We start from the raw sequence: 18,142 nt of genomic DNA on the forward strand, positions 1-18,142 counted from the left end.
CCTAATGGGCCAAGGACTTTTCCTGGCTTCATATCCTTAATTGCTTCATCTACCAGAGTGCTGTATATTCGGATAGCTGGTCCCTCTACTAGATCAACATTTGGCAGGCTCTCCTCCTCCCATTCATTCTCTATGTTCAACAGTCTTTCATAATGGCTCCTCCAAGCCTCTTTCTTTTCCAAATCACTAAAAGCAAGTGCACCATCATCCATATGGACACATTTCTCTCCTGTGATATCACAATTTTTCCTCACACACTGTCTTGTAAGCCAGAATACTTCAGTTCTTTGGTCCTCACATTGGACATTGGCAAAGTTCTTTTCTGCTTCGGACTTTTCACTATCTGTAGACTTGGTCTGTGGCACTTAGTAAGCTGTCCTGTAAGAATTTCCAGCTACCTTCTATGTCCAAAGACTGTAGTTCCTCCTCTCTCTCATCAAATTTCTTGATGAGGATGTCCCTAAATCTGATCATCTGAAGGGTTCTTTAGACTCCAAATCCTTCTCTTCTGGATTGGTCTGCTTCTTGGCACCCTCCTGGTCTCGAGTAGAAAGTTACTAATGACTAGTCGATGGTTGGGGGGGGGGGCATACCTCACCTGGGAGGCTCTTTGTATTTAAGAGCAACTCTGCATCCTGCTGTCTGATGAAGATGAAATCAATCTGGCTAGCAGATTCCCCTGATTGATAGGTTATCAAGTAGCTGTTTGGCTTCCTGAACTTAGAGTTGCAGATTAAAATGTTACATGCATCACAGAACTCCAGTAACCTAGTTCCCTCATCAGTCTGGGAACCAATACCATGGTCTCCATGAACACCAGTGAAGATACTGGGTTTCCGTCCAACATGCCCAAATCTCCAGCCACAAAGATGAGGTCATTGACACTCATCTTGAGGTAGACTGTAGAAGGGTAACATAAAAATGTTCCTTCTGATCATTTAGTAGCCCCGTTTGTAGGGCGTAGGCAGAGATAATTGTAGCTGTGCTGTTCTGCAGGACTAGCCTGAGCTTGAGCACTCTATTGCATACCCCGACAACCTCTATGACCTTATCCACCTATTTCTCCGCAAGGTGTATGCCTATACCCCCTTACTCCATCCATGTTACCTTGCCAGAAGACTTTATACCTATGTGCCTTGCCTGTGAGGACCCTAGCTGAAGCTCCTCTCCATCTTACCTCTTGTATGCAGCATACATCAACCTGTCTCCTTTCAAGCATCTCTACAATCTCACTAGACCTAACTTTCAGTGTGCCAACTCTGAAAACTGGGAATGTGGGGTGAGGGATTGCAGGTATGATGGAGAGTACCACCAGCAGGGAAAGGGTTCAGACAGAGAAAGAGAGAGAGGAAACAAGCTCATCCCTACATACAAACAAGCGCACCCACACACAGGGACAAGCATACATGGACAGCCGAATAGCTTTCGGCTTCACTTGATAAGGCCAAGGAAAATTCCTGGGTAGTTGTTCGCATGTTTCAAGACAGAACGAAAACAAAATGAAAGATAGCCGGTTAAGTAGGTGGATGGGTGGGCAGCTGGGCTAGTTGCATTTGTCCCAGGAGAGAGAGTGCAGGTAATATACAGATAACAGCCCAGTGAGGAGGAGGGGTTGGGAGAAGAGACATCAGGTAATGGTGGTGGAAGGAGAGAGTGATATTTGGTGTAGATGGTGGGAAAATAGAGATATCCAGTATTGGTGGTGAGGGCAGGAAAGGGCGGGCACACCGCGAACAAATAAGGACAAGTTGTAACAAATGATTTCGCTGAGTGTTGTTTGATTGCAGTCCACCACGGATGTCTGTCCAGGTTTATTAAAATGTACAATCATTGAAAACAAAATGGTTCATACAGTGTTGCTTTCTTACAGTTCTCAGTGTAAACACATCCAGGTCATTTGTTGTTTGATACACTGGGATATTATTTCCTCACTTGGAAACAAGTGAGGGTTGGCAACAAGAGAGCATCCAACCATAAAAAAATCCAGCTTTAACAAATTCTGACCCATGCAAGCATGGAAAAATAGACTTCAAACCAATGACGCTTTTTACTGTTTTACATCCATTTCCTCAAGCATACATGCTAAGGTGAACACCTGCATGTTCCTTCGAGTATCTCAAAAATATAGTAATTAACTGTTAAACAAAGTTGGAAATTGAAACAATGGCTAAGCCGATTTAAAAAACAGGTAGGTTAATTGAAACTGAAAACCACAAAGTGGCACTGAAAAAGAAAATAGCTAACGATTTGCTTTCTCAATACATATATGAAAACATCTAATCCACAGGGCATTTCAACTGCTTTCTCTGTATTTAATGTAGGTCACATTTTTACAGTTACATGTTATTCCTTTACTAAGAAACTAAGTAAAAACAGAAATAAAGCAATGAAAATTTAGATTCAAATATCAATGTATAATTAAGGGTGCCAATTTCAAATCTTAACAAAAATTTTACTATCATATTAGGTTTAGCAGTATGATATAAAAAGATTTCATTTTAATAGGTTTTCAGTTACAAAGCAATGTTAAAACAACTTAATTCAAATTATAAAACTACTTTAATGAATAGCAAAATGGTTATTAGTATCTTTTATGTCAATGAGTGATTAAGTTATTTATTAACATCAAAATGGTCAATATCCTTTTAAGAAGAGAAACTGATCTTCCTTTCAGAAGCTATAAACTCTTCACAGTATGTTTTACATCCAATCGTAAGAAACAAGATTATGTATGATATACTTTATTTACCTATATGTTCGATAATAGACAGCTAAATATCTAATAAATTTAGTTAGACTATTGATAAAATACCTTTTGATACAAAATATCTTCAGATATTTTGACAGCACATCATCTGTGTGTAGAAAGCATGTGAAGCAATACATTTTCCCTACATTTCCATCTATAAATTTTGCACAAGAATATGTAATTTTCAACATGCAGGCTAAAATATTCAAAGTTATTGAAAAACTTATTTTTAAATTAGAAAATATAGTACAACGATAAAGATGCATTAATATACGTCTAATCTAACATTTAGGTTTATACATGTATGAGAAGTTATTAGTGTTGATAAAAAAAAATCATGGCATTTATGTTTTTAAAACAGTTTTTGAGCAGTTTAATCTCCATTTGCTCTATGCCTGTGCTGGATTGAATTGAGATTTGTACAATTACTTGACAAGAAACCTGCATGGAAAAAAAAAACTGTTCACAAATTCCATCCCAACTTGAACAAATGCATCCAAATGTGGAACCTGATAGTGAGCAGATAAATCTTTTGAAACCCATGCTGCTGAAAAATGCCTGGAAAGCAGACGTTAAATAATGATGATATGTGTGTGTTTGTGTGTATATATTGCACTGAGCCAATTATTGCATTACAGCATTTCTGACGACAGTGTTTAACACTTTTGATACCAACTCACCTGAAAGCAGCCTTGGTTTTTATAATATAAGGTTAATGTTTTAACTCTTTAGCATTCAGATTAAATATAATTCTTATTGTTTTGAATTTATCATGCATTATCTTATAGCTTCAAGATTTAACCCTTTCATTACCAATCCGGCTGAAATCTTAGTCACAATTTATGTTCCTAACACTAGCTGAATGATAACTAAGTTATTTTACTAAATTCTTTGTTATATTTAAAGAAACACAGAGAATCTCAAAATAAATACAGTAATGAAAGGGTTAAATGTGATTGTTTATTTTTAGAATCACATTGTAGGATAGGTGTGAGAGGCTAGATCTGGTCAGTCTGAATATAAAATAGGTAAAATATTTGGGTCAAATTTTGCCGGATTAAATGCTGAAGGGTTAAAGAGATCTAAAACCACTAGCCAAAATTCCATGTTAATTTATGTTCCAAACACCAGGTTAATGATAAAATTATTTAACTAAATTCATTATTTTCAAAATTAATTAAAACAAAAATAATACATTTTAATAAAAGGGTTAACTCAATGCAAGAAACTTCATGAGAACTGTGGCTAATTTCTAATTATCTATGAAATAATCTTTGTTACATCTAAAACCTTATAATTTTTAAATATTTCATTTACATATGATATTCATTTGCTGAATCAATAGCAAGATATTCATTCCTCTCTAGCATTCAAACAGCCTACATCAAACCTGCACTGTCTTCAAATTCATTCTTCAATGAGTAAGGATATGAAAATGCCTCTTAAGAACACAAAGTCACTTACTGCATATAAAGAAACATGAAACTAATTCTATTCTTTTGAATAAAACCAGATTAAAACCCCAAAGGCCACTACAAATGCTATGCTTCAATCTCATATTCATTACATCAAAAACTGCAGCCAAAAGACAAGCCTTCCTTTTTAGAAGCAGGAAATATTTGATGAGCCATTGATTCTCTATAATCATCAAGAAGAACAATGGAACACTGCTCCCACATCTGGGATGGTACTGCAGCTAAACACATACACATTACTAACATACTAGATACCAAAAGAAAGCCAACTCATTCATCAACATACTTCACACTGTAGCTACATTCAAGTTGTCATCTCTCCCTACTTTATCACTACTGGAGCAGTTTATGATCCTTAAAACTAGCTAGTTGTATACCATCTCCACTCCAATATAACCATCTCTCCTCTTGTCACCTACAATTTCTCCTTCCCCAGGAAATGCATTAACCACTAAGCAGAAATCTTTCATTCACAGAATGCTAACCTGATGGAAAGTCTCTTCATCCACCACTTGTTCCCTGCAGATGTCAACAATTTCAAACTAAACACTGATTGCAAGAACAACATCAGTCTCAGAGGAGCCACAAATACCATTAGTGCTACCCATTCTTCATTAAACCATAACAAAAATTGGTGGCAATACTATTTTCACGTGTTACGTTTAACATTTCAAAATATTTAAATTTCAGAAAGCAAAATTTTTATTTACTTAATCATGAAAATGTAGATGTTTGAAAGAGTTATGCTAAATTACAAATACTTTGTTAGCAAACAAACTGCTAACATTATTTGCAATACCCAACACTCAATAAAAAGATGGTACATATCTATTCTTATAAAAGGCGGTGAGCTGGCAAAAACGTTAGCACACCGGGCAAAATGCGTAGCCGTATTTCGTCTGCTGTTACATTCTGAGTTCAAATTCCGCCGAGGTCGACTTTGCCTTTCATCCTTTCGGGGTTGATTAAATAAGTACCAGTTACGCACTGAAGTCGATGTATTCGACTTAATCCATTTATCCTTGTTTGTCCCCTCTGTGTTTAGCCCCTTGTGGGTAGTAAAGAAATAGGTACATATCTATTCTTATAAATATGAGTGTAAGTATGGTTGTGAAATTAAGAACTTGGCTTGCATCAACATACCACTGCAAGATGATCTGAACAAGTGTACAAGCATTGAATTGAACAATATATTACAAATGCTTTCTGGTAGACAGAAACTGTGTAGAAACCCATATATATATATATATATATATATACACACACACACAACAAATACGCATAATGTACACCTGTATACAAGCACTGGCAAAGCTGTATGGTTCAAAGGTTTGCATCTCAACCACATGATTTCAGGTTCAGTCGCACAGTGGAACAAAAGTGTCTTCTACTATAGTCCAATGTCTTGCAAGGGAATGTCAGAGACAGAAACTGGAGGAAGCCCACTGTGCACATAAGTACATGTGCTTATGTTTGCAAAAATCAGTTATGGTTACTGATAATGACATCACCACTCGTAGTAGGCCTACAACTGGTAACATTCATTGACATTTCCAGCCAACAAATCACCTGCTAACTCAGCACTTTCAAATTCCTCCTGAATTAGAAAAAGAAAATCCTTTGCATGAGGAACATGTAAGAGTTGGCAGCAAGAAGAATATCCATCTATAAAAATCCTGCTTTAACTTCCTCCATAGAACAATGACCATTAAATGAATGGTGTGTGTATGTGTGTGTGCACACGTGCCTATACATTAACTGACCAGAGAAACAATTTCAATAAACATTTATATCTTCAGTAAGCCAAAATGGCTAAAGATGCATTTATTTCTTCTGGGAACTACGTGGTTTTAGCCAATTTTGTTTCAGCTGACCAAATTTCATTTAAACCCTATCCCCACTGGTAGGTACTTTTACTTTTGTTCAAAACTAGAAATACGTACACATAGACAACACAGTGGAAGCTGCTTATGACAATCAGACATGATCAATTGCATTGTTACTGAAAAGGTTTCGTTTCAAAGTAATCATAATAAGCTGTTTCCATTGTGCACATTTATATTAGTACTGACAGGACAAAAATCAGTACACAAGGTCAAGATAACTTCTTTATGTTAATGCCCACTTTATTTTTCTGTATATTACAAGACATGAAATGAGTATGAGACTAAATATGGAAGGATAGGGTGATATAATCAACTAAAACCTTTCAAAAACAGTTCTCCAACAATCACCACAATTTACAATCAAGAGTATATTTGAAGCTTGAACAGATTTCTTTAGGATATAAAACTAGATGGTGGTGCAGCATAACTAAATATTTGAAAAAAGTGTATATGATGTACTTTGTTCAGAATTGGCATAGAAAAATATACAAGTTTATCCCAATGTAATGGTTAGTGATGCTATCCATTGCTAATCTAACCTGATGACTAGTGGTTATCATTCAAAATCAACTGGTTCTGAATGCCTGAGTGATGAGTTTAACAATGGAATAGGCTGTTACAGTTCGTACTCAGAAACTGAATCTAAATACAAGGAAAGGTAGGACAATGATTGGAGAAAGGACTTTTTTAAATCTACAGAAGATAAAAACAGAACTGCAAGCTAAAGAAGCATTTGTCAACGAGCACTGAGTAGTTACTTGGTAGCACCACCTGTTTTCAACTTGAATCAGTTCTTTTTGAAAGTGAACTGGCCTTGAATATGATACAGTGCTCTCCGATCAGCTATCTCCATTATTCAGGTATTTTAATTTTATCGCTGCACCAAATTATTTTCTTCATAGTTTTTAGGGTCCATGAACCACACACCAAAAAGATGTTACTAGGAAACCTGTGCAATCAATAATAGGTGGCAGCAATGATAAAATTCAACATAAAGCACTTGACCAGGTAGATGTAGTCGAAAAGTATGAAATACACACAGCTTTTCAGTGCAGGCAGGGTATAATCCTCAATTCTATATCAGAAACTATGTCTTTTTTTTTTTTAATAATCTAATTTGTGTATCTAACCAATTGAAAACTAGGTCATCTACTTCAATGGCTGTGTTAACATAAGAGATGAGCTGTTTATCATCACCAATGTTTAAATGTCCACTTTTCCTTGGTTGCAGGAGCCAGATAAAATTTGATGAAGCAGATTTTCTATGGCCAGATGCTCTTCCTTTCTCCAACCCTTACCTGTTTTCAAGTAAGGTGATATTTTCTCAAGTCCTTCAAATACAACAGCCTGAAATGTTTACACAAAAATGAAAACACGCCTGGCCATTGTGTTGTTTGTGATGATCATCATTTACAATCAGCATGTGATGTCAAGACAAATGGAAATGAGAAGATTTACAGCTTGTTTCAGTATCTATTTACCAAATCCACTCAAGGTTCCAGCCAGCTCTGCACCACAGAAAACACTTGCACAAGGTGCTCTGACGGATTGGCAAACTTCTTAATCATACAGCCATGCTTGAATAACTATAAATTTCTTCACTCCAAGCACAAGCAGAGTTGAGAACATGCAGGTGGATATTACCACTCAAGACTTGAAAATATAAAAGTGTCAGAAGAGGCAAAATCAGTAACAACATACCACATGCAAGTTTTGCTATAAAAGAATAACCAGAAAAAGTTAGTGGAAATGGTGAAAAACATTCCTCTTCTGAAAATCAAATAGGAAAGCAATTCTTGATTATGATATTGCTACAGAAGTACACCATCTGCTCTGAAGTTATGCCAAAGTCTGTTGGGATTGATCATATCAAAAGCTACCACAAAAATCAGCAAAATAAACACTGGTTGTAGGTAACACCCATTTTATTCAAAGAATTCTTTATAACGTGAAAATTTAACCTGAATACCTACAAACTTCAAGTGTCTGAAGATGCAGATAGGAGGAAGAAGACTGTGAAAATCTTCAGAGCAAAGTGGTTGCTACAGAAAATTTTATCACATTGTGGGGGTATGACATGTCAAGATTAATCCAGTTCTCAAGATGTGAGAGATGACCATAGGAAGTAATTATATGAAATTATTAACTATTTTTTTTCTCTCATTCTAAGTTGGTGTCTTTAAAAAGTGGAGATTTTGATAAAGGAGCAACTTACTGAAGTGACTAGCTACAACATGATGACAATAAAAAATGTAGTTTTTGCTAAAAGAGTATTTCAACATGTAGTCTGTAAAGCAGTCAGTTGATGATTTTGAAAAAGAATACACAAAGAACAAAAGTCAAAAGACTGCCGATTGGGAAATATGTGGTTCAGTGCTATTTACTAAATTGTGAATACATACACAAGAATTTGTAGAAGAAATTTATAAGAATAAATGATCTTCCCTTAAAGCATTAGTACTACAAGAGATACAGGACCAATAGCTGTTACACTCAAAAAGAAGGATGTCATATAAATTTTTGCTATCTTTAGCCAAAAATGAAATGTTTCAAAAAGAAAAAGAATGCAATTTAGAATGGCTCATGTAGAGAACATCTATGAGAATACTAAAAAAAGACATTTTCATTGCTAGCTTTTAGATTAGAAAATGTGGCTGAAATTTCATGTTTAAGATTTTTTTAAAATAAAGAACTGATGTAAGTGCTAAATAAGAAAATCACAAGACAGGGCAGTAGTTCTAGTCAGCAACAGCAAAAAGATAAGGTTAAGGCATTAGTAATGAAGAAATTGACTATTAAGAGATATAAATAGAGAATAATTAATGTCATCCATTGGCCAAACTCTGTAATTGCAACTTAGATTATCATGTAGATTTCACATCTAACTTTAGTAACTCATGAGCCTAAAATATGGTAATGTCAATACAAACAGATAATGAAATTATTGACAGTGTATTTTGCTGGTAATAATTAACTCTCCATGTGAAGGACAGATTTGTATGATACTTACACAAGAAGTGCAATGTTGTATTGTACTGAAATTTAGGCTTTCAAAGCTGAATGTATAATGATATGTGTATGAAAAAACAGTGCACAAACGAGCTAAGGAAGAAACTGAGTATAAAAGGAATCAGATGCAATGTGCAAGAGAGGAAACTGAGCAGATATAGACATGTCATGTATATGGAGGACAACAATTGAATATAGAAATTCAGAGTGATCCAAGTGGAAAGAGCCTACAGAAGACCAAAGAAGCAATGGTGAAAGCTGATCTAATGAGGTTGATTGGATTGATAGAAGACCACAAGTGATGAGACACTATACTGAAAAAGATCTGTCAACATGCAAGCATGAAAAAAATGAATGTAAAATTATGAAAATGTACCAAGCAGCTAATCAGTTTTTCAAGTGAAGTTTCCAGTTGTGAGTTACAATAACAAAAGACTTTCAGATAATCAATGAAGTTTATCATTGCTTTAGACAATGTTAAAATATACAAAATAACTGAACCTTTCAGGGATATTCTGGCAAGTTCTTCAAGAAAAATTCTAACAAAATCAATTAAAAGTTTGCCCTTTGATTCAAAGCAACTGCTAATATTTTCCAAAAGATTTAAAAGGTGTTAGGTAACTTGATAAATTTCATCTTTGTGTCAAGGCAGAACTCTTGTAGTAAAGAGGTAATGTGTCCCAGGAGATTCCATGTTTTACACTCCAAAAGCTGAAAAAACATAGCTTCTGCATCCAGAATGGTGGCTCTGATTACATATTCTGATGTTGTACACATAAAATTATATGCTTATTTTATGGATTGCTACTTTTAAGATGAACACTTGATTGTGAGTAGCTATCTCATTCATAAGCCACTGTTTGTTGCATACTGTAATCTGCCACTAACTCCCATAACTGAGGGAGCCTTTTATCAAACTAATTGATAGGCCAAGCAGTCAAGTCTAAGCAACATTCATAAACATGAAAATTAAAACTTCTGAATCATCTAGCATTATTGAAGAAGTGTAAACAATTTAAAACAGGAGAAAAAGGAAGTCACTTTATAAAGGTAGTTCATATTATAGCCAAATGTTTCAATCTTAATGTTAATATTACTGAAAAGGTGAAGAAAATGAGGAAAATCAATCTTGCAAGTCTAAAGACATCTGCAAGCATATAAATCAGTTAAATATAATACATTGGATCACTCAATATAAAAGTGAATACATAAAATGAGATACATTTGAGTCATGCACAATCAAACAAGGTATTTAGTTATCAAGATGGTACCTGGAAGCCTTCTTTTTCACAGCTGTTACTTGACACGACTTTAAGATTCAAAGCAAATGATTTCTATTTTACAAACAAAATATAGAAATTACTTTGAAATTTTGTGAAAATCTTTTGGAGAAAAATACAAGGAAAAAAAAAAAACAGATGAAGACATTATTTAACTTAGTATGTTAGGAATCCAATACAATTTTTAATGTCCAAAGTTGAAAATATATGAACCTTTCCACCAAACCCCACTTAAATCATACAATCTGTAACAAGTTGTAATAACATATTGCTACTCAACATGTTACTCCTGATAAAGTTATAAATGTGTGGTTAAAGTACAAGATTAAATAGAACATTAGTGTCTTGTAGATCATAGACATACCTTGCAAGATAAATTTGGTAAGGGATGTATCTCTATAAACATGTATTATGCTGCTTACAATCTCCCTTATGCAAAACAAAAAAAAATCAGAGATTTGGTGAAAAACAGTTTACTTGTTTCTAAGATATGAAACTATCTTTTTAAAATAACCATCATCACAATAAAAATCATACTGAGCCACCAAAGAAGTCTCCACATGATTACTTGACCAGCTACAAATAGCAACCAGCTACCTCTGACACTACTAGCTTAATAAAAGGCCACATTAAATATCATGGTCCTAGAAACTATATCTGGAGAGAAAAGATGGGAAATGTACAACCGGAATGCTTTTCATCATAGTTTTGCACAATCAGGTTCCACTTGGGGCAAATACAATGGAAATCACAAGTAGCATTCTCCACATTTTAGAAAAAATCTTGGTAAATAGAAAAACATAGCTGTATGAAAATTAAAATTAAAACATTGAACACAATATGTTCTATTTTGAAGGTATAATTATATAAGACACATGTAAAATAGAAAGATTTCCAAGTTTCTATCATGAAAAAATTATTTTAATAAATGCATTAGCATCCACTGTTTAAAAATAAGATACTTGGAGACATTACTGTTTACTACTCAATAAGTAACAAATTCTAAGACTATTTATATTTTGTAACAAGACAAACAGAATAATGTCACGAATAGCTTTAAAGTCAAGTCAAACTGTAGACAGAAATAACAGGTATAAAATAATTGGTATACTCTTGTTTATAACCAAAAGAAAAACCAAGACTAAATCAAAAAATATAGACATATGTAAATAATTATGCTGACCTTCTCAAATTTAAACTTTCTATAATTGAATGCTAGAAGCGGAGTAAAAAATAAATATATAATCACCTTTACGAACCAATGAAACTGGACTTCTACATTGGCCTTTATCAATGAGAAAGCAAATGTTGAGTCATGTCTAAAATGACATTTCAGGCAACAGAGATTGTGCACTTATAATGTCTACTGGTTGCATTGAAATCCCAGCACACACTAATGTTGATTTTTCAATAAATTACTCTACAATTTAATATTAATTTTCTCAGCACATATTCTGCTGAAAAGAAAATGCTGGAATTTTTCAAGACTTCTAAATTATTTTATCTTTTCTATCTAAACTATATCTCAATTTTTTCATCATGATAACATTAATTCAAGCCCTGTGGTTAGAATTAAATTAATTACTTTTATTTTTAATACCAGACCACATGAATACTGGATTATATGTGTTTAACTTTGTTTAAATGAATATATTTTGAAATATAGTACTTGAAGGCATTCTAAGAATAAATGTTTTAAATTGTGAAATTTTATTTTACTAGAAAATACGTTCTTAGAAATTGGATATCATAAAAATGATTCCCTCTCAAAATGTAACACAAAACATCAACCTAATAATCTGGAAAACCCATACTGCCAACATTCCTAACCCAAGAGAACATTTGAGTTATACTAAAAGATAATATCTTTCATTATCAATTTAAAATCCTTTTCCTTATGCTTTAATTGGTTGATATGACATTTTATTTAATGCTGGGTACATTTCCATGCCAACAATTTATTTTTGCTCTGACAACCGATGTACTGATACAACTTCTGTAGTTCATTGTATCATTTTCTATTCAATACTACCACTAAATCATGTAACATTTCAAATATCTCCAATCCAACTTATATCATCATGTATTTTATAAAATTTGATATCATCCATTGTTTTAATGTCCACATGATCCAGACAGAATTTGTTGAGGCACATTTTACTACAGCCAGGCATCCTTCCTGTAACCAACCCTTACCTGTTTCCAAGGTAATATTTCTCCTTGGACAGACAGGTTTTCATGAAAGATTGGAAGAACATTGCTTGTATGGCAGTGACATTTGTTCGCAACTATCATGTAATATTAAGACAAGCAGGCACCAACTTACATGAATATATACAACAAGCTTCTTTCAGTTCTCATCTACTATTGACAAGGCTTTGATCAGTTCATAGTTATAGAAGTCAAAATATCACACTGAGAATGAACTCAGGACTATGTGCTTGGGAAATAAGCTTCTTAACCACACAGCTGTGCTTGCGCCTACACTTAGAAAATTAAATGACAGACAATATATAAATTTTCAAATTTGATTACCTTCTCTAATGCAGTAATTATAGTTCTAGCTCTTAGTTTGTTATAATTGGTCATGCCAAAATCAAATTTACTTCTTACATGATGTTTATAAATGAACATCATATAATAAAAAGTAGCAATTTAACTTAATTGCTTATACAGTTTAAACTCTAAACAAAGGACTATATTGAATTGGTGTCAAAAATTTTTTGTTTTACTTTTTTTCTATTTGTTTATGTAGGTACTGCCTAATTTCTCAAAGTAAAGCACTTATATTTCACCAAGATGATAGAAACACTAAATATCATTTATACCTTACCACACACACACACATGAAACATCTAAACATTCATATAGGGACTTCAAGGAAACCACGCATTGCCTATTCACCCCAAACTCCTGCATAACTCTCCACATGTCCCATGGTACACAGTCTACAAAACAATATTCTCACAATTTCTCAAAAACCTGCTATAGAGTGAAGATCTGGTTGGTTGTGCTGTGTGCAGGATGGAAATCATACTAATCATCCTGCTTGGGCTTCCCAATTTCCTTACATCTTATCCAAACACCAAGTATAGGATCTACCAAGGAAAGTCAACAAGGAGAGTCCACTATAATGAGAGCATTCTTTTGTCTCTGCACTGAGCTCCAGTACAGCAGACACGTGATTAGAATGTCATAGGAAAGAACTGCAAGATGGATTCTTCAAGCCAAGCCAACCAACAGGAGGACTAGGGGTAGACCAAAAACAAGCTGGTTGAATAATATCCAAATCCAGCTAAAAAGTCTGACAACTGCTACTGATCAATTCCTATGGAGGCAGTACCCAAGAACTAACCCCATGACCCTTGCAGAAACAGTGGGTGGAGAAGACGGGGGGGGGGATATGAAATAGATTGAATAAAATATCAGATAGCTGCAATACTTTTGCTTCAATCATTTGAAGAAATATTCAATGTAGCTAACTTAATATTGAACAGTCATGTAAAAGACATTACTAAACGATGTAAAGTAATTTTATTATACTGTCACAACAATCTCTCTCTTAAGAACTCATGTGCCTTTAATGGAATTCACAGATGTAAACATTCAGTTCCTTCCTCAATGTTTTTCCTGCATTGTTTGGGTATCAGCCATATCTAACTAATCTGAGGGCCTGCAAAGATAATCATCACTAATGCTCTAAGTTATTTAAAAAAGAAAGCACCTGCAAAAACTGCTCTATTTCTCACCTCTAGTTGCCACTCATATGTGAATCTATCAAAATCCAAATACTTTGTCATTACTAAATCATTTTTCTCATGAACTCATATAGTCGACTTCTGAAATATCCTTTCATACTGCTGTAAGTAAAATTTAAATGCGATTCACCAGTGTTAAAATGCAACAATATTTGAGGATTACAGATCTTATGTAAAAAGCCAAATATTCGTGAAGATAAAAATAGTTTTGATACTTCGAGCAACATACCTAAATTGAGAGTAACATGGAAATATGCAAATGAATTATCAATATCCAAAACCCAACCTAGTTAATACCTCAACATCGACTTGCATTAAGACCTAAACATTCTAATGCCATGTGTTTTCATATTTTTGACTTCGGAAGACTGACCAGGTAATCCCATCAAGTGCTTTTTACGCTCACAGTTGGGCAATATGGTGATGCTCTGAAGTCAACCATTTTCACAATTTTTTTTTTCCTATTACGTTACTAAACACAGACTACTTTTTAAAACTTTATTCAGTAAGAGTAAATTTCCCATTTTACTACGCAAACATGAACTAAACGACACTACAAATTAAAACATTAAGCAAATTCTTCAGGCGCATTCTACAAATTTTGTTTTTATTAACACCACCCATACAATTAGGAAATATGACTAAACTATTAAAAAGGCTAAACTGATTATGTAGAGTAATGTACCTTGCCGGAAAGACACACCTTGTTAATACTTCAATATAGTGTAAGTGAGAAAATGGGACTGACAACAATTCTGAAACATAACTACAATATTAGACAATTTTTCTAAACAATACGAAAGAATATATGGTTTCACTTATCTCTTTAAAAATTTGACATAAACTCAAAAGATTATTTCCGGTAATAGGCACAAAAATTCAAGAAATATTAAAAAACAAAAAAAAGTGAGAGGAAATAGTTTATTAAAAAAATATATAACGGGAGTGCTCATTGATTTTTTTCAGCATCAGTAATAGCTTGCCTTGGTAACGAGAACCATGCATATATTAAATAAACGGTTTAATTTCATTCACTATGTAGAAGAGAATAAAGAAATTCTTTTTTTCTTTACTCCTTTTTCCTACGTAGTACGGGAAATGGAGTCACAAAAATGTGTACGAAATTGTTAACTACATAAAGCTTTAAATATTACATATATAATACAAAATATACATATATTCATATATATATATATACATATATACACGAATATTCATATATATATACACATAATACACAGACACATTATATATATATATATATATATATATATATTTATTACACACACACACACATACGTGTGTGTGTGTGTGTATAATCGTTTTAATTCTGTAAGCATATCTGTGTTAATTTATTTTTTATTTGATTAACTTTTCCTAACCAGAATTGAAAATAAACATTACTAATTCCAAATTTTTACCAATTAATATAGATAATCGGCTACCACATACACATCAGTACACAAACGAATTCTGTAATATTTATTAACTGACGGCTTCATATCAAACTATTCCTGTCAGATTGAAAAACAAGGGCTAGCTGTGTATATTTTCGAAAGAACATGACATTTAACAAGCTAAAAATTATTTTACAAAAATTTCATGTATATGTATTATGGGTGTTTTGAAAGATTTCGAATAAAAGGCAATATAATTTCATTTAGGTAGTAAAGAAAAATGAAAAACCGATGAAATCCAATACAACATCAAATGAAAGGAAGGGAGATAACCAACATATCGGCCGGACAAGCTAATGAGAGACGGTAGAAGTGTTCAACGTGCTAGGTAGGGCACCTTAAACTATGACTAACCGATCAAATTACAGCAATACAACAAATGTGAACAATTACGAAGAACATTTCCAACAAGCATGAGTTAATGACGTGAAGAGTTACTAATGATCACTTTGAGAAAAGTCGACGGGTAAATGGAGACGAAAGGTAGTAGCGGGTCAGCAATTAAAGACTTTGTGGAACAATAATGCAGTGAAAAATAAATGCAACACACACAGATAGCAAGAAATGGGTTTTATTAAAAATTCGGGAAGTACATACTAATGTGGGAAGTTAGTAGAATTGTAAGATTAAAAGCTGTTCAACCATTTTGATGAGTAGTTTTAGTGTATCGAGACACTTCCGGTAGCAGCCACCACCCACCGTACATCTATTAAGTCTGGCTGGCTGATATCTGTTATATAGACACTATCTCTTGAGCCGTTTGAAAACTAGACAAACAAGAGTGTTACAACTATAAACTATTATGAGCAATTAAAACTAATCAATGAAATTATATATTGTAAATTTACAGACATTTTTGAATACGTATAACAGCGATACTATTTAGTAAATTATAGAATATCATAATTATAGATAAGAAAGCTAAAAAGACTAAAATGTCATTTGGGATGGGGTTCCTAGCCTTTTTTTTTATGATGTTATTTCAAATTGGCAACCAGACTTTTTAAATAAAAGGGTAAAGCAAAAAGAATGAGTTCAGTTATGGAGTAAATGTGCCGACATGAGTGTAAGAAGAAACAAAAATATTTCAGAATGGGATGGGAGTAAAAAATGGTAACAAAAAGTCAAGTAAATTTATGACTGTTAAAATATATTTTATATATATATATATATATATCATGATTCACTAAACAGGGCACGAACTCTTATGAATATTCGCAACTAATAATAATAACAAAATAAAATAAATCAGTTGAGCACTAAATATCGAAAGCTGACTAATTTGATCAGAATTCCCCAACTTTAAAATACGATAAAAATTAAAACAAAAAAAAAACAGGTATTTGCGGGTTCTGACAAATATAAAAATTAACAGACACAGTATATATATATATATATATATATATTTATATACCAGCATTAACTCTTTGGAAGAGGGGTGGGTTACGATTAAATATAAGCACTAGAAACGGTAGAATTTTTTTTTTTTCGGTTTTATAAAAATAATTTCCGAGCTGTAAACTGGGATAATTATAAAGGGAGAGTTGAACGGCAGGAAAGGAATTATTTGTGTCACAAGACGTTTCGCTGTCCAAGAAAGTGATAAGTAGATGGATTCTTTCAATAAATATCTTAAACCTAAATAGGGTCCCTTAACTCTGTGACAATATGGATGACAAATAGGGTAATAAATAAAATATTAAAAAACAAAATAGAAAGCAAAAAAAAAAGTGCATTGAGAAGATAAGGGATTCTGAAGAGAATGACACATTTCGATAGACCGAGGTAGAAAAAATAAAACGAGAGATATACGAGAAATGGAGAAAGTTACTAAATGAAACTAAAAAGATACTTACCTTTTGTTTACAGTAGTATAATGTAATGGTTAACGAACACCCTTCTCTCGTTGCTGTCACCCTACCCCAGACGAAGTAAGCCCACTGTGATGACGTAAGACGCCACCGAATCGTTACTATATTTGGAATTATTTCCCGTGACGCTCTGCTGCTGGTCCGTATAAAATATGGACTCGACACTTTACACGAACCGTTTCGTTAAAGAGAAAAAGTGGTGAAGCGAAGAAAAAAGTTACTTCGTTAATTTTTATCTTATTTTTATTTTTCAGGAGAAATTATTTCCATCGCTAACATTCAGTTATCCTAGTTTTTAACACATAAAACATTTCATTTCTTTAGTCTTGATAAAATGTGTAACGATTGTATAGTTAAAATTTAAGCAATAAATATGTATAATTTACAACTCCACAGTTAGCATTTCAAACAAGCACTTTATAGCCGTTAAAAGAAAAATATAACAAACCAACGTTAATAATTAAACTTAAGTGGATGCGCGCGCGCGTACACATATATGTGTGCGCGCGTGCACGCACGTGCGCATGAGGATAAAAAATTACAATATTATGCTCGAAAGCAAAATTAAAATGGGAATATACTAAAAATGGGAATTACAAATAAGTAATAAAAGAAATGTAAAATTTTATTTTTGAAAAGTTATATTCATTTAAAAAC

At 33.3% G+C, this 18,142-nt stretch overlaps 1 protein-coding gene across 3 annotated transcripts in view; it reads right to left on the reverse strand.

Annotated features, from left to right (window-relative positions):
- The window catches only part of LOC115209907 (ras-related protein Rap1), a 92,799-nt gene extending 75,175 nt beyond the window's left edge, over nt 1–17,624 (reverse strand). The window contains exons 1-2 of one of the 3 annotated variants that reach the window (XM_029778502.2): nt 17,471–17,611; nt 10,391–10,453 (exon numbers count right to left, since the gene is read on the reverse strand). The gene's annotated coding sequence lies outside the window, so the exon portion shown is untranslated. Of the gene's footprint in view, nt 1–10,390; nt 10,454–17,470 lie in introns of all 3 variants that reach the window. The other 2 variants (XM_029778501.2, XM_036501128.1) reach the window with 2 other exon arrangements.
- Between the last annotated feature and the right edge of the window lie 518 nt (nt 17,625–18,142).

The sequence above is a fragment of the Octopus sinensis genome, linkage group LG3 (genome assembly GCF_006345805.1).
Source record: "Octopus sinensis linkage group LG3, ASM634580v1, whole genome shotgun sequence".
Lineage (NCBI taxonomy): Eukaryota > Metazoa > Mollusca > Cephalopoda > Octopoda > Octopodidae > Octopus > Octopus sinensis.